The following is a 23,949-nucleotide window of genomic DNA, read 5'->3' on the forward strand; positions in this document are numbered from 1 at the left end:
AAACTAGCTGCCTAATAATTCTGCACACCTTGATATAGGGTGTTGATCTCCTTAGGCCACACCCTCCCTCATTACACAAATACACATCACCTGACGTGCTTAAATCCAATAAGCATTCAAGTTAATACAGCTTGGAGTTGGAATTATACGCATAAAAATGATGATATGGTCAAAATACTCACTTGCCTAATAATTGTGCACACAGTGTAGATATGAGGCTCATCTTGGTTTCATCAGACCAGAGAGTCTTGCTTCTCACAGTCTAAGAATCCTTTAGGTGCCTTTTTGTAAACTCCAAGTGGGCTTTTATGGAGGAGAGGCTTTTGTCAGATCACTCAGCCCTGATTGGTCGAGTGTTGCAGTAACGATTGATCTTCTGGATCTTCTGGTGGGCTGGCATCCTGCCCGGGGTTTGCTCCTGCCTTGCACCCTGTGTTGGCTGGGATTGGCTCCAGCAGACCCCCGTGACCCTGTAGTTAGGATATAGTGGGTAGGATAATGGAGGGATGGATTGATTGTTGCTTGATGTGGGGAAAAAAAATAATTTTCGCACGGGTTGGATAATGGATGGATGGATGGATGACTGCAACATAGAAGTATGTGAGAACAACAACATTTATTTCTAGAGCACATTTTCATACACATGATGTCGCTCAAAGTGCTTTACAAGATGAAGAAAGAAAAATATAAAAGTAAGATTAAGCAGAAGAGAAGAGTGAAGGGGTTTGAATACTTTCTGAATCCGCTGTACAGTATATGTGGCTGTCAGTATCTGCCAAGCCATCTTGGATTACAATTCAGATCCCTGCTACTTCGAGTGGATTTTTAACATTCCTGTGTCCATAAAGATGTTTGCAAAATATTTCTTGTCCTCCTACATGTTAGGATAGTTTGGTTAGCGACTCTAAATTGGCTTTTTAGCACAAGCAATTCCTGCTTCCCCATTCTGCTCATGTATGCTCTGACTCCTGATTGGGATTACACGGGATCAATGAATAGATGATGGAATTCAATGCTCTTTGTTACCAGCAGTTTCCTGTAGCTTTCCAGTCCATGTGATGAAGCTGTTTACTGTAATTTAAGCAAAAGCTCCTGTGAACTCTCACCTCTGACATAAGAAGAGCATTCTCAGCGACCCCCCATTGTATGGATTGTAAATGGCCAGCAGCATTAGCAGTAAGATGCCATCAGAACTACATTACGGTAAAGGAAGTACATTCTTTAAAATAAAACATGACACGAAAAAAGAAGCATTGCTTTAGAAAACAGGAAGGCAGATCTGCTGGAGACAGAAAATGCTTTTAATTCTCTACATGAAAGGCTTGTTGTGTTGAGCTGGCCGCTTTTGAAGACTTGATCATCACACCAGTGCTTGGAATTAAATGCAGTTTCTGTGTAAGCATCATCCGAGCTCTTTATGAATGCAGGCAGCTTTAAAGTGCCTCTGTGCCAACAAAAACCCCTCACCTGCTACAATGGCTCGCCAACTTCACACTGGAAGCGACGCACATTTAGGCGCAACTTCAGCAAGACGTCCACATCTGAGTTCAAGCAAGGAAATGTGGCTGGAGGTGGCAGGGTGGGAGTTGGGTGCAGGACAAAATTTAGTCATATAATGAAATTTCATGAACGCAGGGGCATCCCCTGCAAATAAAGACAAGAATCCAATCTGATTGATTTTGTTGGAGCGATTTGGACAGAGTCGCTGAATATGTCGCATCAGAACATTAGAACCCTCTGGACGAGAACAGGCCATTCAGCCCAACAAAGCTCGCCAGTCCTATCCACTTATTTCTTCCAAAAAAACATCAAGTCAAGTTTTGAAAGTCCCTAATGTCCTACTGTCTACCACACTACTTGGTCTCTTATTCTTATTAAGTGTCTGTGGCTGTCTGTGTAAAGAAAAACTTTTTTTTAATGTTTGTGCAGAATTTCCCCTTAACAAGTTTCCAACTGTGTCCCCGTGTTCTTGATGAACTCATTTTAAAGTCACCGTCTTGATCCACTGGACTAATTCCCTTCATGATTTTAAACACTTCAATCAGGTCTCCTCTTCATCTTCTTTTGTTTAAACTCTAAAGGCTCAGCTCTTTTAATCTTTCCTCATAACTCATCTCCTGTAGCCCTGAATCAGCCTCGTCGCTCTTCTTTTGGACCTTTTCTTGTGCTGGTATGTCCTTTTTGTAGCCTGGAGACCCAAACTGCACACAGGACTCCAGATGAGGCCTCACCAGTGTGTTATAAAGCTGAGCAGCACCTCCTGTGACTTGTACTCCACACATCAAGGCGCTATATAACCTGGCATTATGTTAGCCTTCTTAATGGCTTCTGAACACCGTCTGACAGTTGATAATGTCGAGTCCACTATGACTCCTAAATCCTTCTCATAAGGTGAACTTTCAATTTTCCGACCGCCCATCGTGTATTCAAACCTCACATTTTTACTTCCTATGTGTAATTCTTTACATTTACTGACATTAAAGCTCATCTGCCACAAGTCTGCCCAATTCTGTCTGCTGTCCAGGTCCTTATGTGATGATATAACGGATTCCAAATTATCTGCTAATCCACCTGTCTTGGTATCATCTGCAAACTTAACCAGCTTGTTACTTATATTGCTATCTAAATCATTTATACTAGCCATCCCGCGGCGTACCATACGCTGCATAATCAGGCCGGTTTTTTAATGATTTTTTAAGCACAGCAGAAAATTAACATTTGAAAAATTGGAAATTTAATAAATCAGCAAGAAAAGCAACATTGTAACAATGCACGGAACGAACCAACACACAATCGTCCGTGACTGAAAACTGGCGCCTTCACTGCCTTCTCATGTGCCCACCTCCAACTCGTCACTCAAGTCGTCGTCTTTGCACAGTCCAGATGTACCTGTGACTCACGTAGACTTTTCATTGCTCTGTGCGGTTTTGGCTGCTTTTCTATATATAATCCACCAATTGCTGTATGTAGCGTGTAAAACAGCTTGCTATGGTACACGCGGTCGTGCGTCATAACCGAAAACTCGGTTTTTAAAGACTGCCTACTTCATTGTGTTTTAACCTCAGTTGTAAAGGATTGTTTTAAGGGTCCCATGGGATACCCCTCGCAAACCGTTTTACACATGGCGATTCACCTCCACGAGAAACATGCCTCTATGAACAGTCAACGTGGCTCGGAGGTGCATGTGGCCTCTACGACAGACGAATATAAATGACACCGTTCCTTCTGTGTCGTTGCGTCCAATTTGGTGGGCGTGGCTCTGCGAGTTGTCGTCGTATCCAATGGTCTTGTAGTTGGTGGGCGCGGCTCCTTCCTGCGTGCGCCATAGGTGTCTTACTTGTCGGCGGCTTAGTGAATCCACGCCCCTTCCGGCGTGCTTTCCATGGGTGTCTTGCCTTAGTGAATTATATATATAGATATTTATTAAAAATAGCAGCAGCCTCAGCACTGCCCCATGCTGGTCACCACTCTTAACATCAGCCAATTCTGATGAGGTTCCTCGCACCGTCACCCTCTGCTTCCTGTGTCTGAGCCGATTTTGCGCCAATCTACACACCACACCCTCAACTGCCACTTCTTTTAGTTTGATGCCCACCCTCTCATGTGGCACCTTATCAAATGCTTTCTGAGGCTAGGGATCTGCACTGCCAATCAGAAGGTTGCCGGTTTGAATCCCGTAAATGCCAACTGGGACTCTGCTCTGTTGGGCCCTTGAGCAAGGCCCTTAACTTGCAATTGCTGAGCGCTTTGAGTAGTGAGAAAAGCTCTATATAAATGCAAAGAATTTTTATTATTATTATTACTATTATTGAATACCCAGATCAATAACATCATCTGCTCCACTTTGATCGAATCCTTTTGTTGCCTCCTCATAGAATTCCAGCAGGTTAGTAAAACACAACCTCCCTCTTTTGACCCCACGCTGATAGTGGTAGTGAGCAGTCAGCTGCTGACTGCTTCCAACTCACTAAGATTATTATTGGAAGTCGGTCATCACCCTGAAAGCGAATAGCAGACGACACGTAGTATATGTGTACCGAATTTCAGGTCAAACGGCTTGCGAGCCACAGATGATTTAAAATGCTGGACAGACAAACGAACAGCCACAGTAGCGTATTATATAAGAAGATATATATGGTGTCTGGAGATATCATCTCTGCCTGGTGTCAAATCTCAATCCAAACTCTTTTTATGTGTAGCTCCTAACTGGTGGAACAAACTGCCCACCTTCATTTGAAGTGCTGATTCCCTCACTCTGTTTAAAGACTTTCTTGTTTGCTGAGTTTGTGTCTCACTGATAATGGCTTTGTTAGGAGTTTGTAACCTAGGAGTTGGATTGCATTTTGTGATGAGCAGTTATATAACCTTGTCCTGTTACAAGTTTCTACACAGTTCCTTAGACTGATGTTTACTCGATTATATTGACCTCTTTTGTAAGTCTCTTTGGATACAAGATTCGGCTAAGCAATTTAATGTAAACAAAGCATCACAGTTTTATACAGTGCCATATACTGTATAACAACACACTTCCTTTGGTATATTTGACCTTGTACCTGATACATATGTAACTACATACCATGTTCCCTGAAAATAAGACCTACTCCAAAAATAAGCCCTAGCATGATTTTCAGGCAGGGCAGCACAGTGGTGCAGTGGGTAGCGCTGCTGCTTCACAGTTAGGAGACCCGGGTTCGCTCCTGGGTCCTTCCTGTGTGGAGTTTGCATGTTCTCCCTGCGTCTGTGTGGTTTTCCCCCCACAATCCAAAGACATGCAGGTTAGGTGCATTGACGATCCTAAATTGTCCCTAGTGTGTCTGAGACCTGCAGTGGGCTGGTGCCCTGCCCGAGGTTTGTTTCCTGCCTTGCCTCCTGTGTTGGCTGGGATTGGCTCCAGCAGACCCCCGTGACCCTGTAGTTATATAGTGGGCTGGATAATGGATGGATGATTTTCAGGCTGCTCTGTAATATAAGACCTACTCCAAAAATAAGCCCTAGCATGATTTTCAGGCAGAGTGGTGCAGTGGGTAGCGCTGCTGCTTCACAGTTAGGAGACCCGGGTTCGCGTCCTGGGTCCTCCCTGTATGGAGTTTGCATGTTCTCCCCGTGTCTGCGTGGTTTTCCTCCCGGTGCTCCGGTTTCCTCCCACAATCCAAAGACATGCAGGTTAGGTGCATTGACGATCCTAAATTGTCCCTAGTGTGTGTGCGACCTGCGGTGGGCTGGTGCCCTGCCCGAGGTTTGTTTCCTGCCTTGCTCCCTGTGTTGGCTGGGATTGGCTCCAGCAGACCCCCGTGACCCTGTAGTTAGGATATAGTGGGCTGGATAATGGATGGATGATTTTCAGGCTGCTCTGTAATATAAGCCCTACCCCAAAAATAAGCCCTAATCAAGATCGTCAGCTGAAACGCAAGGCGTCTAAAGCCAGGTTTATACTTCATGCGATGCGACTCCTGTGTGCCTGAAACATCCATTAAATTCTGAGGACACCTTCCCACAATATCTCTGAAATGGATGTTTAATGATTACATCCATCAATTCGGGGATGCGTCCATTTCAGCAGCATTGGCACAAGACAGAAACCAAATCCCTGGACGGGGCATCAGCTCATCACAAGGCACACACACAGACAGAGACACTAACGTTATTGTAGCTTCACCAAATCCACAAACCTTCATGTCTTTCGATGGAAAACTGAGTCCACTGTGGAAACCCACAAACTCCAGACAGGGATCACAAGGGACATGACTCCCTGCGAGACCGCAGCCCTGCCACCGTGCCACCCCATATGTGTAACTATTAACAGTATTCATTATTTAAACAAAGTTAACGATTTAACTGTAAAATGTAACATACATATTTTAATGTGGCGGCACGGTGGCGCAGTGGTAGCGCTGCTGCCTCACAGTTAGGAGACCTGGGTTTGCTTCCTGGGTCCTCCCTGTGTGGAGTTTGCATGTTCTCCCCGTGTCTGCGTGGGTTTCCTCCGGGCGCTCCGGTTTCCTCCCAGAGTTCAAAGACATGCCAGTTAGGTGGATTGGCGATTCTAAATTGGCCCTAGTGTGTGCTTGGTGTTTGTGTGTGTCCTGCAGTGGGTTGCCACCCTGCCCAGGATTGGTTCCTGCCTTGTGCCCTGTGTTGGCTGGGATTGGCTCCTGCAGACCCCTGTGACCCTGTGTTCAGATTCAGCGGGTTGGAAAATGGATGGATGGATCGATATTTTAATGCATTTCATCATGAAAGTGATATCAAGTATAAATGTAAGAATTCTTATTGTGCAGAGTGCTGGATTATTATAAATGTGATGTGTTCTGTGTGGCGATGCTGCTTGCCGCTGATGTCAGGTCAGGAGGAAGCCCCAGAAGTGCGGAGTGATTTAACAACGGTGTCGGTTTTAAGATGACGTTAATGACGGTCTGCTTTAATGATAAACTACGAGGTTAAATTGGACATTTCGAGGTTAAAGACGAAATTTCTACTTTAATCACAAAATAAACATTTTCATTATGTCCCTATTTTTTCTCTTTTGTTGCTCAAATACGCCACCGTACATTCTGATGGTGTTGTGAAGGTGCAAAAAAAAAAAAGCACAGAAGATGGTATGTGAGACCTTTAAAATTTATCATGTCATTACTTTGGGGAATATGCAACGCTTGAATATAAAAGCAACATGAATACATTTGCATGTCGGCATTTTGCTTCACCACATCGAGCCATTCATCAAACATCGAAGCAGGCACATCGATCCTGGAGAATCCGAAAAGCGGCCGGAGTAGCAAGAAATTCAGGCTGGAATTCAGGGTTTAAATGTGGAGAGTTATGACGATATTCCAGAAGAAGATGACATGACTGTGTTTGGATAAATGTATACTATGATGGTGCAGTGGTAGCGCTGCTGCCTCGCAGTTAGGAGACCCGGGTTCGCTTCCCGGGTCCTCCCTGCGTGGAGTTTGCATGTTGTCTGCGTGGGTTTCCTCCGGGTGCTCCGGCTTCCTCCCGCAGTCCAAAGACATGCAGGTTAGGTGCATTGGCAATCCTAAATTGTCCTTGGTGTGTGGGTGGGAGGCAGCTAAATGGACCAAAAGAATGTAATTCCACACCAGGCCAGGGGGTGGCGGGGTGCACTAAACCGTCCTCTTTTATCTCTGCAGAATAGACATGGGAAATTCTGCCCAATTCAGCCCAGATGATATCACTTCCAGTTCCGGGACTTCTGATTCTGGCCTCCAAAAACATCACTTCTGGTTCTGGGCCTCAATGACATCACTTCCACCTGCCTGCCTTAAATACAAGACAACTTCCTCTGTAACTTCAGTTCTGTTTTGGACTCGACTCTGTACATATCTGTGCAACTTATGTTGCCTTTTTGCAGCCAGTCCAAAGGCATGCAGGTTAGGTGCATTGGCAATCCTAAATTGTCCTTGGTGTGTGTGTGTGTGTGTGTGTGTGTGTGTGTCCTGCGGTGAGCTGGTGCCCTGCCTGGGATTTGTTCCTGCCTTGCACCCTGTGCTGCCTGGGATTGACTCCAGCAGACCCCCGTGACCCTGTAGTTAGGATATAGCGGGTTGGAGAATGACTGACTGACTGTTGTATCTCAGACGTTGTAAGTCACTTTGGTGAAAGGTGTGAACAAAATAATAATAATGCACATGTGTATTGAAGTTTATATTCTGTAATGCACCATGAAGCCTGTTTTCAGACTAAGGTTTCACTTGGATGTGTGTTTGGTCTGGACGTTATAATACCTTAGGAGGTGAGTTCAATCTCCGTCTCAAATGATTCGTATGTCGTACGTCCTTGCACCTGTGGTTAACTATTGTGGTTCACGTTTACTGCTGCCTCGCCTCTAATGAGTGCCCTCCAAATCCCATCAAGCAGAAGGAGAAGACGATAACAGTTTATTACAGAGGAGGCCTGCGGGCAGGAGAGCACAGCTGCTCTGCCGGTGTGCTTTGCTGCTGATCCTGCCAAGACAGAGGTGCACCGTGAGATGACAGCTGCTGCCACCCCCAGTGCCTGCTGGGATTGTTGCTTTGTTTGCTTTCTTTAGTTCCAAAAGAACAAAAATTGGCTACTGGGAGTGTAGGCTGCAAGCACAGAAAATCAAATTAGGCCACTGGTAAAATGCTCACATGTATCAGTAATTTCCGGGTTCAGATTAAAAAAAGATTGGGCTGTGATGTAGAGCGTTTCTCTGTAGATTAAACCAGATCTATTGTAGTGTTGGACAGTCACTTTGGATGTGCTAATCCTCACTTTTTGATTGACATTTAGTTGTTACACAATCCCATTTGTGATTAAGTGTTTTGGAGCAGGTGGCATGGTGGCGCAGTGGGTAGTGCTGCTGCCTCGCAGTTAGATAGATAGATAGATAGATAGATAGATAGATAGATAGATAGATAGATAGATAGATAGATAGATAGATAGATACTTTATTAATCCCAAGGGGAAATTCACATAATCCAGCAGCAGTATACTGATACAAAAACAATATTAAATTAAATAGTAATAAAAATGAAAAGAATTAAAATAAAATTAATGTTCGCATTTACTCCCCCGGGTGGAATTGAAGAGTCGCATAGTGTGGGGGAGGAACGATCTCCTCAGTCTGTCAGTGGAGCAGGACGGTGACAAAAGTCTGTCACTGAAGCTACTCCTCTGCCTGGAGATGATCCTGTTAAGTGGATGCAGTGGATTCTCCATGATTGACAGGAGTTTCCTTAATGCCCGTCGCTCTGCCACAGATGTTAAACTGTCCAACTTTACTCCTACAATGGAGCCTGCCTTCTTAACAAGTTTGTCCAGGCGTGAGGCGTCTTTCATCTTTATGCTGCCACCCCAGCACACCACCGCGTAGAAGAGGGCACTCGCCACAACCGTCTGGTAGAACATCTGCAGCATTTTACTGCAGATGTTGAAGGATGCCAACCTTCTCAGAAAGTATAGTCTGGGACCTGGGTTCGCTTCCCGGGTCCTCCCTGTGTGGAGTTTGCATGTTCTCCCCGTGTCTGCGTGGGTTTCCTCCCACAGTCGAAAGACATGCAGGTTAGGTGTAGTTTTATCTTGGCAGAGTAATATATATTGCTCTACTTTCCCCAATTGTATTATTAATATGTAGCCTTAGAATGCCTAATCTCACAGACTTACCACTGTTTATAAGGTATTTTTCTGTATAACTTATCCCCACCTTCCCTTCTATATCTATAACCCCAAGCAATTAGATGTAGTAAAAAGACAAACAGGAGTTAAGTTACACATAAAATAATGTATTACTGATAATATTCATTAATAATAACAAAATGCAAAGTACATTTGAATATTGGCAACCATACAACCTGATTAAATGGTGATGTGTAATTCAGGTGGCACACAGACTTGTAGTTACTTAAATGTCTCTAGTTAAGGCATCATTGGTGCTCAGCTTTCAGCCAACTTGTTTGTTCAATATGGCTGCCAAGCTGTACTCTCCATTGTGTTGTCTTCTTCATCAGATGTTAGTAACAGATGCTTCTTCATCATATGTTGGTTAGCAAGCAAGGGAGACAGAGTGAGATAAAGCAAGCAAATTTATAGGTTTTCTGTCCAACCCCTACAGCCAATAGGACATCATGGTACTTAAAGGCCTCTAAGACAAGCCAATTCCAAACAGCCATACCTCAGACCAATGGAGGAAATAGAACATCTTAACACCTGCCCCTCCAACCATATGTTAAACATCCTGGCTTCCTTGCGGGGGGTTGAAAGACTTTAGCAGAGAAATACACGCCAAACTGGATTAAGACACATCCTCTCCCAACTCTGTCGTAAAATTCAAAAAGACTCAGTCGTAAAGGCGGGGTTGGGGAGCTAAACACTAAATTACATTTCTTTGTCTAAATTATAAATAAAGACATACAAAACATTTATCAAGTTAAATGCAAAATCTTACATCACAACAGGTGCATTGGCGATCCTAAATTGTGCTTGGTGTGTGTGTGTGTGTGTGCCCTGTGGTGGGCTGTTGCCCTGCCTGGGGTTTGTTTCCTGCCTTGCGCTCTGTGTTGGCTGGGATTGGCTCCAGCAGACCTCCGTGACCCTGTAGTTAGGATATAGCGGGTTGGATAATGGATGGATGGATGTTTGGGAGCATGGACTGGCTAGGACTTGCAGCACGATGTGTAGGAATTAAACTGTACGTCAGTTTTGTGCCCATTTCTTTTAGAAGAATTTGTGGAGAATGTGCAGACTGCACAGAAATGGGAGTTGGACCCAGGACCCTCAGTATGTCAGGTGGATACAGTGCCCCCTTGCTTCCTCTTATACAATTGGTATGCATTCTTTTAACTCTTTTAGGGAGGATGCCCACTTTTGTCAACACAAGGGGCTTAGGGCAGATGTCGACTAAGGTTGACATTCAGGGGCAGAGGGTGAAAAATAGAGCTGTAAATGTCGATAAAACTCATTATGCGACAGGTAGACACTCTTGCTAGGAGAACTGTTAGACTCGTTGACTTGACGTTGAATCCCTGTGTGTGCGTAATAAGCAGGACCGCCAAGAGAAAATCTGGGCCCCGGTGCAAAGAAGGTGTGTGGGCCCTTATACAAAATTCTACACACATGTATGTGTGTATATTATTATTTATTTCTAAGAATCGTAGAATACATTGATACATTTAGATTAGTATGTAAAGGTATAAATGTAATAATAAAGTAATATATTTATAATAGTAAAAGACGTTTATAATAGCATTTATTGTCTGCTGAACAAAAGTACTTTCCTGGCCTTTTTCCTTGCGAAACTCTGAATTACATAATCAAAATGAATCAGTTTTGCTAGATCAGACTCAATACTGAGTCTTGCCAAATCTACTAGTCGCGCTTGTGACATAGTGGATCTTAGAAAATCCTCGACTGTTCACAACGGTTCACGTAGTCCACTTTCCCGAATTCAAGGTGTCTCAGGTCACGGCGAGTGCGTGACGTACTTGTTTGCCGGCTGATGACTTTTTTCTCACTGCGCCCCCCTCTTCCTTGTCACTTCCCACTGAGCGGGGAATACCCTTGTAGACCACATGACTTCTCGCCCAGGGCGGCCTTCATGAATGTCTTTTACGTCGTAAACTGTTGACCGCTGCTGAGTACCCTGTGACCCACGTGCCTTTTTAATTTTGAAACTAAACAGAGTTGCGAAATTTTAAAAATACAATAAAAATTAAATGAATTAAATAAATGAATGTTCAAATTATAATAAAAATTATGGGCCCCCTTGAGCTTTATAGGCCCCGGAGCGATGTACCGGCTGCACCCCCTCTCCTCGAGCCTGGTGATAAGCGTAGAGTAAATAACGTCTAGAATGGCTTCGACATCGGCCGAGAGGGTGAAGCAGACGAACAAAACAAAATCCTCTGTGGCCATTATTTATTCTGCGGTGGTGGGCTTGGCGCCCTGCCCGGGGTTTGTTTCCTGCCTTGCGCCCTGTGTTTGGCAGGGGTTAGCTACAGCAGGCCCCCGTGACCTTGTACTTAGGATATAGCGGGTTGGATACTGGATGGATGGATGGACTATTATTTATTTATTTATTATTTGTGCATTATTGCTGAATCAGACTTTGACTTATCGAACTCCGATTTTGATTCAAACAATCGAAAACGAAAGACAGGTACCTGCATCAGCTGATTGGTCCTTAGCTGATCGCAGTGCTGAACACGCTCGTGTAGCTGACACTCCTTATGGCAACACTTGCCCTGAGAGCACTACACAGACATCGGTCCGTGGGAGGCAAGCTGGCAACCAGACTTCATCAAACGACCCGGTGTGCTACTTGACGCTACGGACTACCAGCCACTCGACTACTTTGAGCTGTTTTTTTCCAGAAGGTGCCTTTCAGTTTATGAGTGATGAGACAAACAGGTACTGTATGTAATAAGTATGTGAATCTGCATACTGTACGGACTCATGAAATATAAAACCATTGTGACATTTGTCATAAATAAGAATTTTATGTTGATTTATATACAAAACCATTGCTTGGTGTAGTTTGTAAAAAAACCTGAGTTTTTTGGGAAAATAGTCAGCCCTGGGACAAAAGGGAACAAAAAATAATTAGCTCTAAACGAGTTCATTTTGTACAAAGAGTTTCATCATAGAGGGTGGCATAGTGGCTCAATGATTGTGATGCTAAATCACATCTCCAGAGACACGGGTTCTTCCCCCATTGTCTTTGGGTTTGTACACCATATTGCCTTGGTTTTTTATTTCCCTCTAATGACGTAAGTTTCATTCCAAGAATGTGTGTGTTACGCTGATTGGTGACTTTAAACTAGTGGGCTATTGTGAATACCCCATATATTCGCAGATAAGTTCTCCCGCATATGATTTTACAGTGTAATTTCCGGTATTTTATAATTTTAGTCGTATAAGTCGAATACGGAAAACTCACGCTATTGGTCCAAGAGATTATGATATGCTGACGCCCACCTGAGAGAGGAACCACGGAGCACACGGCCTTTTGTTTTCTATGTGGGAGCAGCAATGCGCTGTATCAGCGTGGGCTCCTAACCCCTATCTCTGTCTCTCTCTCTCTCTAATGTGCTTACGTGACCACACGGTAATACCCAAACTATTACAAAGCGACGTTTGCAGTGTTTTATGTATCTCATACACCTTTATCGTAAGAGCATCCCTTATGTACGAAGGAGCGTTTCAGAAGAAAATTTGAAGCTGGTTTTAAATTAAACGTTGTTGAAGTAGTGAAAGAAAAATTCGATGTGTTTGAGAAACTGATGGCAAGAAGATGTAAAAAAAAAAGTGTCATATTTTTTAACAGGCATCTGATTTTATGATCGATTTTTCGGGTTTCAAGACCCAACTTATATGTGAGTATATACGGTAGATGCCAAAAAATATGGCAGAAAAGGAGCAAAAAGCAGTCCAGGACCTTCACCAACCTGTCCAGATGTGGCTTCACCGCTAGATATCCAACTCCCAGACTCCACAGGCAGGTGGCTGTGTACTAGGCCAAAACTTGGAGAGTTGGCTTATACAGTTCAAAATTTAAATTAAAGTCCATAAATGTACAAAGATACTTAAAAGTGCCCTTCAAGGGAGAGGGACTGCTTCCAAAAAACTGTATAAATGAAAAAATATTTATCAGTGAAGAAAAAATATCATTAAAGGCAAGAGGTTTGCAAAAAAAGGCAACCCATAGCAAACAAAATCTAAACAAAATCCAATACATGAGAACCAAAGAGAGAAGCATGATAAGGCTAGAAACTGGAAACTAGAAAACTGAAGGACCAGCTCCCCAGTCTCCGACTATAAAGGCTGAGGGCGGTCCTTCAGTGGTGACATCAGGTTGGCCTCGCCTCCTTGGGGTTCCACCCACAAAACTCAAGGAATAAGAGAACACGTAGGGTCATTTGCACTGTACCTGAGATACATCCATCCATCCATCCATTTTCCAACTCGCTGAATCTGAACACAGGGTCATGGGGGTCTGCTGGAGCCAATCCCAGCCAACATAGGGCACAAGGCAGGAACCAATCCCAGGTAGGGTGCCAACCCACCACAGGACACACACAAACACATCAAGCACCAATTTAGAATCGCCAATCCACCTAACCTGCATGTCTTTGGACTGTGTGAGGAAACCCGGAGTGCCCGGAGAAAACCCATGCAGACACGGGGAGAACATGCAAACTCCGTGCAGGGAGGACCCGGGAAGTGAACCTGGGTCTCCTAACTGCGAGGCAGCAGTGCTACCTACTGCGCCACCGTGCCGCCCACCTGAGATACAGTAGTATCATATTAGCAGTGGATCAAGACCAGACTGTGTAGTGCGGTACTAAGAGTTTAACTAATCTTCAGCTAGTCTTGTTTCAGCATCATGTTTCTATAGCACAATGGCAATTAACGCTGCGCCCTCTCTAAGTTAACAATGTGCCGCTACACATTCCTGCTAATTTAAAGGGACAGAGCACTCAGAGAAAATCACGCACATAATTTTAGTCATTAAGCTACATTAGATTGAAATGAATGTTGCTGTCGTACTTTTAAACTGTGGTTCCTCTCTTGCATCCGCAAGCCACATTCATCCCAGTAAATGGTCATCAGACCCATCACACTCATCATATTTTTTAGCTTTTCTTTATTTTCAGTAAATATGCAGTATAGAAATGAATAGCCAAATTGGAGTCATCAGAGAGGAACTATATTATATTACATGGTGGGCTGCCATGCTCAGCTTTTGAAGTTTGGACAGCTTCTTTTCTTTGCAGCGGCAACTCACAATAAAATTCAGAGAGAAACAGTGTTAGGCCACACCATGGGATGACCATGTGACATGGCACATATTGGCAGGTGTAAGGGAAGCGAGGTCATCCTCTTCATGTTTTGCTTTTCTTGGACAGAATAAGCGAGAGGAAACATGGCAGTTAGTATTTAGACAGCCATAACCTTTCTGACCTGGCATTGGCGTCATTAAGTCCCAGGGATCCTGGGCAGTGCCACAGCTAAGCAGCCTGTGGGAACGTAAGAAGGAGGCAGCCTGGGAAAGCTGATTACACCCTTCCAGTGGTCAGAGCTGGAAAAAATAAAAACAATCAGGACAACCATTTGTAAAATATTTGTATCTCCTGTGCAAACACCCACTGTTTGTTTTATGGGAATGGGGAGCCCTGATACCACTTTTCCCTGACAAACTACTTCCCGCAAGTGACTGAGAAGGGAGCTTCTTCACTTTACATTTCAAAGAAACATGTAGAATAGGGGTCAGGGAGTCAGTCGGTCATTTTCCAACCTGCTATATCCTAACACAGGGTCATGGGGGTCTGCTGAAGAGAATCCCAGCCAAGGCAGGAACCAATCCCTGGGCAGGGCGCCAGCCCACCGCAGGACACACACACCCACCAAGCACACACTAGGGACAATTTAGGATCGTCAATGCACCTAACCTGCGTGTCTTTGGACTGTGGGAGGAAACCCACGCTGACATGGGGAGAACATGCAAAATCCACACAGGGAGGACCCGGGAAGCGAACCCAAGCCTCCTTACTGCTATCACTGTGCCACCGTGCTGCCCGGGCAGGGAGTATAGGGTAGATTTCCAAAGTAGAAGTGGGAGTAGTAATGTCTTAGATGCAGAGTACAGTGAAATTCATAGCTTCATGTGTGATCAACATGCAACACATCACTTCTCTCCAGCTGCATGATAAACAGGAAGGTATTAAAATGCAGTGCATTCAGAAAATATTCAGACCCCTTCACGTTTTCAGATTTAGTTGTGTTAACTGTTTCAGGGCTGAATATTTTTTTTCCAAAAACCTCAGTTTTCTGAAAAGCACACAATGCACTGGTGTCACACAGATCAACATAAATCGTCTGTTGCTGTGTGCTGTGGCTGCTGTTAGCGCCTGTTCGGCATGTCTGGCAGCAGTGGCTGTGCAGGGGCGGCTTGATGGCCAGTAGGAATGCACGGCGGGCCAGCTACCTCTCCGTCTTCATACAGCAGGTGGGCAACGGTGGCAGTGTGACGCAATGTGGTTTGTACCTCTTGTCGTCATAAGTGGCGGTCCTCCTAGGCGATCGCTGCTGTAAGCGTATCAGCTACACAAACGTGTTCAGCATCACGATCAGCAGTTGACCGATAGGCCGATGCTGGCACCTCACTCTCGTTTTCGATATCCATCTCCAGATCACTTGCATCAAAGTCAGAGTCCAATTCAGCAGTAATACGTAAAACGTCCATGGGGTATTTTGCTTCGCACTGTTTGCTCTTCACTACTCATGCACACTCAGGGAATCGAGGTCAAATCAACAAAGCTACGTAACTTTCCTTCAAGCAGAGAGAGTCGAACTAAAAAGTAAGGGCGAATTTTGTCGCAGTTTACAACCCACTGCCCCTGAATTTCGACAAAAGTCAACATCAGCCCTGAAAGAGTTAAAGCCTCAGAGCGTCATGTCAATGAAAAGATAAAAATACATTTTGTCAAAATAAGTTGTAGTAAAAAAATGACTGCAAAAATTTGATCCTAAAACCCATAAACACAATAAGTAAAATTACACATATAAAATGCACAGAATCTCACAAAGATCATAGAGCAGTGATAGCGAACCATTTAGAAACCAAGTGCCAAAACTGCAATCCAAAACCCACTTATTTATCGCAAAGTGCCAACATGGCAATTTAACCTGAATACCACCTAAAACTGAACACCAGCATAACCAAGGAGCTGGTGGTGGATTTTAGGAGGCCCAGGCCCCTCATGGACCCCGTGATCATCAGAGGTGAGTGTGTGCAGAGGGTACAGACCTATAAATACCTGGGAGTGCAGCTGGATGATAAATTGGACTGGACTGCCAATACTGATGCTCTGTCTGTCTGTCTATCTACTGAGCTTTTAATTTAGAAAAGCAACTCATACATTAACATCTTTTGTCTTAAAAGAAAAACATAATAACAGAGCTTTCAATGATACAAACAACTTTTTGTTGAAAGGTTAAAGTTTGCATTCGGTTTGCTTTTGAACAATTAATGTGCTTTTTGCTGTTGTATGCATGCTGATAATTTGTCTAACCTTGGCTCATACTTTGTAAGTTTGAGAGCAACACATGCAGCACTCAGGTCATCCGTTAGTCTGTTTCTGGTGTCAGATTTGATTTAATTCAAAGCTGAAAACAGCTGCGCACAAGCATAAGATGTTCCAAACAAAGTAAGGAAAGCAATCTCAAGTGCCTTCATTGACTTAAGATTATTTGGCAGAGAATTCCACACTTTAAGGATTTCATTTTCATAACTAACTGTGCTGTCCTTTGTCATCCCTTCGATCCTCTCAAGTGTTTCACGCAGGTCTTCCCTATTAAGCTCCGCCCCCAAAGCTTCCATTATATATTACGGGTCGTGGATCAGGTGTGGCGATTAGCAACTCCGGCAATAATTACAGATGCGGACGACTCCTCACCTGTGCGCTTAAGTGAGGACTGCCCGCATCACAAAGCTCCCGGAAACCGCTCCGGCCACTCTACCATAACCCCCTTTAAGCTGCGAGTGCGGCAATTATCTGTTAAAACTGGCCTTTTCAATTTTGAGCTGTGGACCCACTATACCACATCCCCTCCAACCCCACCACTGGAATCACAGACTCAAAAGGCTGCAGTCCGTGCCGCACCCTCAAGCAGTATGTGTGCCGCCCGCCTTACCCAAGACAGGAGAGGAAGGACGCACTCCCATTGGGCTGCTGGGCAGAGGGGCGGGTGATGTGAGAAACGTCCTCCGGCGCGCGTGAAGAGGGGGAGCGGTGAGGGGAGCAGCCCGGCCCCGCATTCCTCTGGCTTAATAGTAACGAACTCTGTGCTCGGGCGATGGCGTGCGTGCCCACTGAGAGGGCTCTGAGTGCCCCCTTTGGCACGCGTGCCATAGGTTCACCACCACTGTCATATAGAGGATCTGTTGTTGGGCCAGATAGCCTGTTCCTGTCTGGATTGTTCTGATGTTCTAATCTGCTTTTTTAGATATCTTTGCCCTGGAGCCACACATCAAAATAGCTAATAAGTCATTTTCCACTATACATTACATTAAAACCAAAACACATAGCAAAATCATACAAAAAAAACATTAATGTTGCAAAATTCTGTACTACCTTGGAATTCTTGTGGTTAACTTGTGGAGTCTCTGTTTTGAGAATCTGATCTGAGACCTGGATAACTGGGACATGCATGCTGCCTTTGTTGTGATTTTTTTTTAAGGAATTTCTAACCTTTTTATAATGATGTACGTGTCTGTCTTTTAACCCAAGGAATCCAAATACAACGTTAGCATTTTTCTAGAATTGTCCATTTAAAGTGGAAATATTGTCTTGCGTCTTGCTTCGACGCCATTTTTGTTTTGCTGCAGGCACTCGGTATTTTTCCACAGAGGTTTTACCCTGTGATGCTTAGGCAGGCTCTGCTTGTTACGTCATCAAAAGCGACAGTATGGTCAACCCGTCTATGTATGCATTATTCAAGGTTTTATCAAGAGCCAGGCCTTTAATGACCTCATGGGCACGGCCATCAGCAGTGGGTCTGTCTGCAGAGAGAGTGTCGACCTCCTCGAGAGGTTTACTTACCTCAGCAGTGACATTCATGTCTCTGGTGACACCTTCTATGAAATCAGTAGACAGATTGGGAGAGTCATGGGGGGTCATGAGGTCACTGGTAAGGGGTGTGTGGCGCTCCAGATATCTGTAAAAGGATGAAGGTCCAAGACTTTAGAGTTCTGGTGCTTCCAGTCTTACCACATGTTTGTGAGACATGGATGCTATCCAGTAACCTGAGACGAAGACTGGACGCCTTCAGTACTGTGTCTCTTCAGAGAGTCCTTGGGTATCGCTGGTTTGACTTTGTGTTGCTCATGGACTCCCGAATGAGGCACATGATCTGCATTGGGAGGGAGTGCCAGTTACGGCACTACAGCCATGTGGCGCGTTTGCCTGAGGGGGAAGCTCGATCCTCATTGTTGGGGACCCGAGTGGCTGGACCAGGCCAAGGGGTCGCCCAGGTACCACCTGGCTGCGGCAGATAGAGGTTCATTCCTAGAGGGTGGGACTGGACCGTGTGTCTGCCTGCGGGGTTGCCAACCGGGATCCCGAGTTGTTTCGTTGTGTGGTGGGTGCGGCAGCGCGCTGTACCAGTGCCTGCTCCCCAACTTGACTTGACCTGATAAAGCTCTGTACGACTGCAGGCTACTTTGAATATGTTATTTTTTGGTGCGTCTGACTTCTCTTTCTGACTAGCAACTTTAAATTTGGATTAGTGTTTTGGGTTTGATGAAAGATTTAGGAAAGAGTTTAGTTTATGAACTGGGCATGTTGTAAGACTTCCTTACTCTTAGAACCTTACCATCTGTTTAAGTCAGTCAGAGACAGTTACAGCCCTCTCTTACAGGTAAAGGCCGTGTCACATTAGACGACTTATCCAGCAATTTTCAGTTCTAGTCTTCAATTACACAATCTTAGTGAGTCAGAAGCAGTTGGTGCTGGGCACTTGTGAAGGGTGCCCAGTGTGACATACCCAGCAACTCACTCCAAGTACTGAGCGACTTTCCCCGATGTACAGATGGGCTTTGTGTGCCAAGGAGCTGACAACCAATGAATGCTCATGTGGAAGTATAACGTTCAGAGTTCTGGCATCATGGGATTTACTGCTTAAGCAGTGTGGCAGATAAGTGGGTGTAAGTTCACAGGATATTGGTGACAGTTGGGAGTTGAGGATACAGGTCTCCAGGAAATGAGCAGGAAATTAAGAAGCTCCAAATTGCAGCAAACTCTGGAAGTTGGTAACCGTGATGTCTGTCAGGCTGAAAGGCTTGCCAGTTAGGTTTTGCTGAGCTGTGAGAAAGTGGATTGCCCACGACAGCTCCAGGAAACAGTTGAAGGTGCCTAAATGTCTTAAATTTACAGATGCTTGCCATCCCAAGAGCCCGTGATTCCTGCAGATCCAACCTCAGAGCTCTGCTGGAGTGGAGGTACTCTGACAATTGAGGTCAAGGTGCCATCATGCAAATGCTTTCTGACAAGTGGAAGGCAGCCGCCTCATGCTTATTTATTTATTTCACATCTGGAAAAAAGCAGCTACTGAACGTTTCCGATTTTCTCAGCCAATGTCAGATTGAAGAGGCAGTGCCAGTTTCAAGAAGGATGAAGGGTATAAGGGTGGCATGGACGCAACAGCTGCCTTACAAATCCCATGTCCTGTGTGCAAATTGATGCCCAGTCACTATTTGTGTCTAGTTTTCATGTACCCCATGTCTGTGTGGTACTTTCTCCGGGTGCTCCAGTTTTCCTTCCACATCCCCAAAGATGTGCAGGTTAGGTTAACTGATAACTCAGAATTGTCCTTGTGTGTGTGTGTGTGTGTGTGGGCCATACATTGGACTGGCATCCCATCCAGGGCTGTTTCCTGCTTTGCTACTTGTGCTGCCAGGATTGGCTTCAGCCTGTATGACCCAGAATTTGATCAAGTGGGTTCAAAATTATTATGAAGGATGTACCCACACTCTGTGCTTCCATTTGACGCTGTGATTGCTGTGGTGGCGGCTGTTGCATTACAGGGAGGCTTCCAGCGCGTTCATCTCTGCGTCTGTGAGATCACCTTGGAAACCAAGTGTAATCACAATTATAATAAGCTGTAACAAGTAACATTGTCTGTTAATTTATGCAGTCGGTTAAACCTTATTTCATGCAGCACTTTTCATAATGACATTATCACAAAGCAATGCGTAGTAAAAAAAAACAAAGGCAAGAAAAGTAAATAATGGCGGAGACACATGGCAGTAAAACCAGACATGAAACTTAGAAAAGCTCACACGGCCTAACATTCAGGTGCATTCAGAGACTTGGAGTATTTTCTAGTTACAGAGTTTGTCTTCTCTGCTTTGTCTTTTACATGATTTTGTAACAGTAAATCCATCCATCCATCCATTTTCCAACCCGCTGAATCCGAATACAGGGTCACGGGGGTCTGCTGGAGCCAATCCCAGCCAACACAGGGCACAAGGCAGGAACCAATCCTGGGCAGGGTGCCAACCCAACGCAGGACACACACAAACACACCAAGCACACACCAAGGCCAATTTAGAATCGCCAATCCACCTAACCTGCATGTCTTTGGATTGTGGGAGGAAACTCACGCAGACACGGGGAGAACATGCAAACTCCACGCAGGGAGGACCCGGGAAGCAAACCCGGGTCTCCTAACTGCGAGGCAGCAGCGCTACCACTGCGCCACCGTGCCGCCCGTAACAGTAAATCATATTCAGTAATAACAAAGCTAATAAAATGTAATTACATGTACAGGGGGTCCTCGGCTTACGACACAGTGATGTAACCCGCATTTTGGTGTGAGTCGAAACACACCCTAACCTAAGTCACTTACTTATCTTAACACATTTGCAAAATCATAATCTAGAACATAAAAACACAACTAAGCCACAGAAAAAGGAAAAGGACATAAATATACTGTACTGTAGGAACAGACAAAATGAGTGTAAAAAAAAAAATCCTTACCTTTATTCCTTCTCACGTCTCAATTTTTTAAAGTTTTTTTGGAAGTGAGCGTTGTAAACTCGAAATGTTATATGTCAAGACGTTGTAAGCTGAAGACCCCCTGTATTTTACTGTACATGAACGTATTTTTAATACCATGTTACCGTGGTGGGCTGGCGCCCTGCCCCGGGGTTTGTTTCCTGCCTTGCACCCTGTGTTGCCTGGGATTGGCTCCAGGAGACCCCGTGACCCTGTAGTTCAGATATAGCGGGTTGGATAATGGATGGGTGGAATACCATTTTACAAGATCATGTGAGTGAAGATTACAACTCAAGTGACGGGAATATCCATGTGCTGTTGCTAGTTGTTGGGTGTGGAGGCTCTGTGGTGAATTACAATTCAGATTAAATACGAGTCTGTATCCTTCTTTTTTATCTTTCTGCAGCTGTATGCTTTGAATTTCCCCATGGGATTAATAAAGTTTATCTATCCATCCGATTACGATTGTGAAGTCACATGCAGCATTGCTGTTGAAACTTGTGACTGGCAGCAAGCACTGTTCCTACCAACCAAACAGTCACGTGCCCAGAACAATTCCAAAATGCCACTGTTATGACATCACCAACAAAAATGATAAATAGTAGCAATGCAAACAATTTATTTAAAATTACAAAAAAATCACTCCTAAAGGTAGAAGACTAAGATTCCTGGCATCAACGACTGAAGCGTATTGATGTGATATAGTAGGCAGGATTTCATATTTTCCATCCATTCATTATCCAACCCACTATATCCTAACTACAGGGTCATGGGGGTCTGCTGGTGCCAATCCCAGCCAACACAGGGCGCAAGGCAGGAAACAAACCCTGGGCAGGGCGCACACACACACACCAAGCACACACTAGGGACAATTCAGGATCGCCAATGCACCCAACCTGCATGTCTTTGGACTGTGGGAGGAAACCCACGCAGACTTGAGGAGAACATAAAGTTTATCTGGTCTAATCTAAACTAAATTTAAAACTTGTGCCAAAGTCTAAAGCTAAAATTGTTGGTTGCAGCTGAATGTGATAAATAGTGGATCATTGTGGCGCTTTGCCGATAACATTAGCGTCTGCGAAATATCGAATATTTATTGTCATCTTTAGAAAATGGAGCTTTGAATTTTTAGTGTAACAGAAATACTGAGCACACGTTTAAATGCTCTAAAGCGCGGGTGTCGAAGTCCAGTCCTGGAGGGCCGCAGTGGCTGCAGGTTTTCATTCTAGCCATCTTCTTCATTAGTGACCAGGTCTTTGCTGCTAATTAACTTCTTTTGCCGTCATTTTAATTAACTTGACTCAGACCCCATGGTTGTCTCTTCTTCCGTAATTAGCAGCCAAACAATACTGAGATACAAAACGAGCCGCCACATGAGCAGCTCACCTGTGCCCCTCACACAATACCTGAAAATAAAGAAAAGGTGAAAGTCTCAGTAAGGTTGATCTTTCAGCTCACCAACACATCTTGACGATGATTTTCGAAAAAACAGAAAAATCAACAGTTTTGGAAATGTGTGCTGTGGCAGAATGAGAGCAGCAACGGATTTAATTAACAGCAAGAATCAGCTTCTCATTAAACGACTGGTCGGAGTTTGAAACCCCAGTTTAGCTGGTCATCTGTCAGCTCGTTTCACATCTCATTTCTGCTTGGCTGTCATTTAATGAAGAAAGGAATCAACTCAAAGGGCTGAACTCTTCTAACAGGGATATTAAAGTGATGGGGAAAAAGTTAATTAGCAGTGAAAACTGGTCACTGATTGGGAAAAGGGTGAGAATGAAAACCTGCAGCCACTGCGGCCCTCCAGGCCTGGAGTTCACCACCCCTGGACTAAAGTGTCTACACCAGTGGTTCCCAGCCTTTTTTTGGCCATGCCCCACCTAGGCCTCTAAAATCATGATGTCCCCCACTGTAACATATACCTTATTCTTATTATTACCTCTTCAAAAAGTGAACTCCTACTCACATGGAGGCAGCCCATAATATCATTAATTTGGTCCAAACAAGCTTCCAAAGAGGGAAAGGAGAGTTGAAGTACTGGCAAAGGAATCACTAAGAAATTGTTAAAAAAAATATACAGTATATATAATATGAAGTAATATGATAATACAGCAAATACAGTTTTGAAAACATATAAGAGACGTGATATTCATAAATATAAAATAACTTTAATGACAGCTTTTTCTGTAATATTTTGATCATTTCATATTTTTGTTATATTTCAAAAGTTTATAACCATTGTTACAATTCATATTATTTTAATGGTAAAAATGATTTCTAATAGAAAAACCCAAGCTGCTTGTAAAATCATAAATTAAAGGATACTTCACCATCCCTTCTATGTTTATATAAATACTAGCTGAAATACCCAGCGTTGCCCGGGAGGAAAATAAAGTGTTTTTTTTTTTAAATTGTTTCTGAAAAATATAGTTTCAAAAAAACACAACTTTAAAAATAATAAATTAACAAATAATGAAGACTCAGTAATGTGCTTGTCTTGTATGTGATGGTCTCGTATGTATATCATTATCCAGTTGACGCTCGGAACCGGTCATCTCTATTTCATTTCAAAAGCAACAGGGGCGCGAAGTGGCGCTCAAACATAAAGGATGCTGGCAGTCACTGGTGGTCATTCTGAGTGTCAACTGGATGATAACATGATCGCAAGGTCAGTACCCAGAAGGGGGTGGGTTTAGGGCTGATTTCACCACACAGTATTTTTAGTCGACCAATGAGAAACGTGTACCAAGTTTCATGAAAATCGCACCAGCAGTTCGGTTGTGATCCTGGAACATACATATATACACATATTGATTTATATCTATAGATATATACATATACTGCGGTGGGTTGGCACCCTGACCAGGATTGGTTCCTGCCTTGTGCCCTGTGTTGACTGGGATTGGCTGCAGCA

The 23,949-nt window shown here is 44.1% G+C and overlaps 1 protein-coding gene across 1 annotated transcript in view; it reads left to right on the top strand.

Moving 5' to 3' along the window:
* Positions 1–23,949, top strand: part of rapgef4a (Rap guanine nucleotide exchange factor 4a) — a 322,559-nt gene that overhangs the window by 189,649 nt on the left and 108,961 nt on the right. The window lies entirely within an intron of this gene.

This window comes from Polypterus senegalus, chromosome 6, assembly GCF_016835505.1.
Source record: "Polypterus senegalus isolate Bchr_013 chromosome 6, ASM1683550v1, whole genome shotgun sequence".
Taxonomy (NCBI): Eukaryota; Metazoa; Chordata; class Cladistia; order Polypteriformes; family Polypteridae; genus Polypterus; species Polypterus senegalus.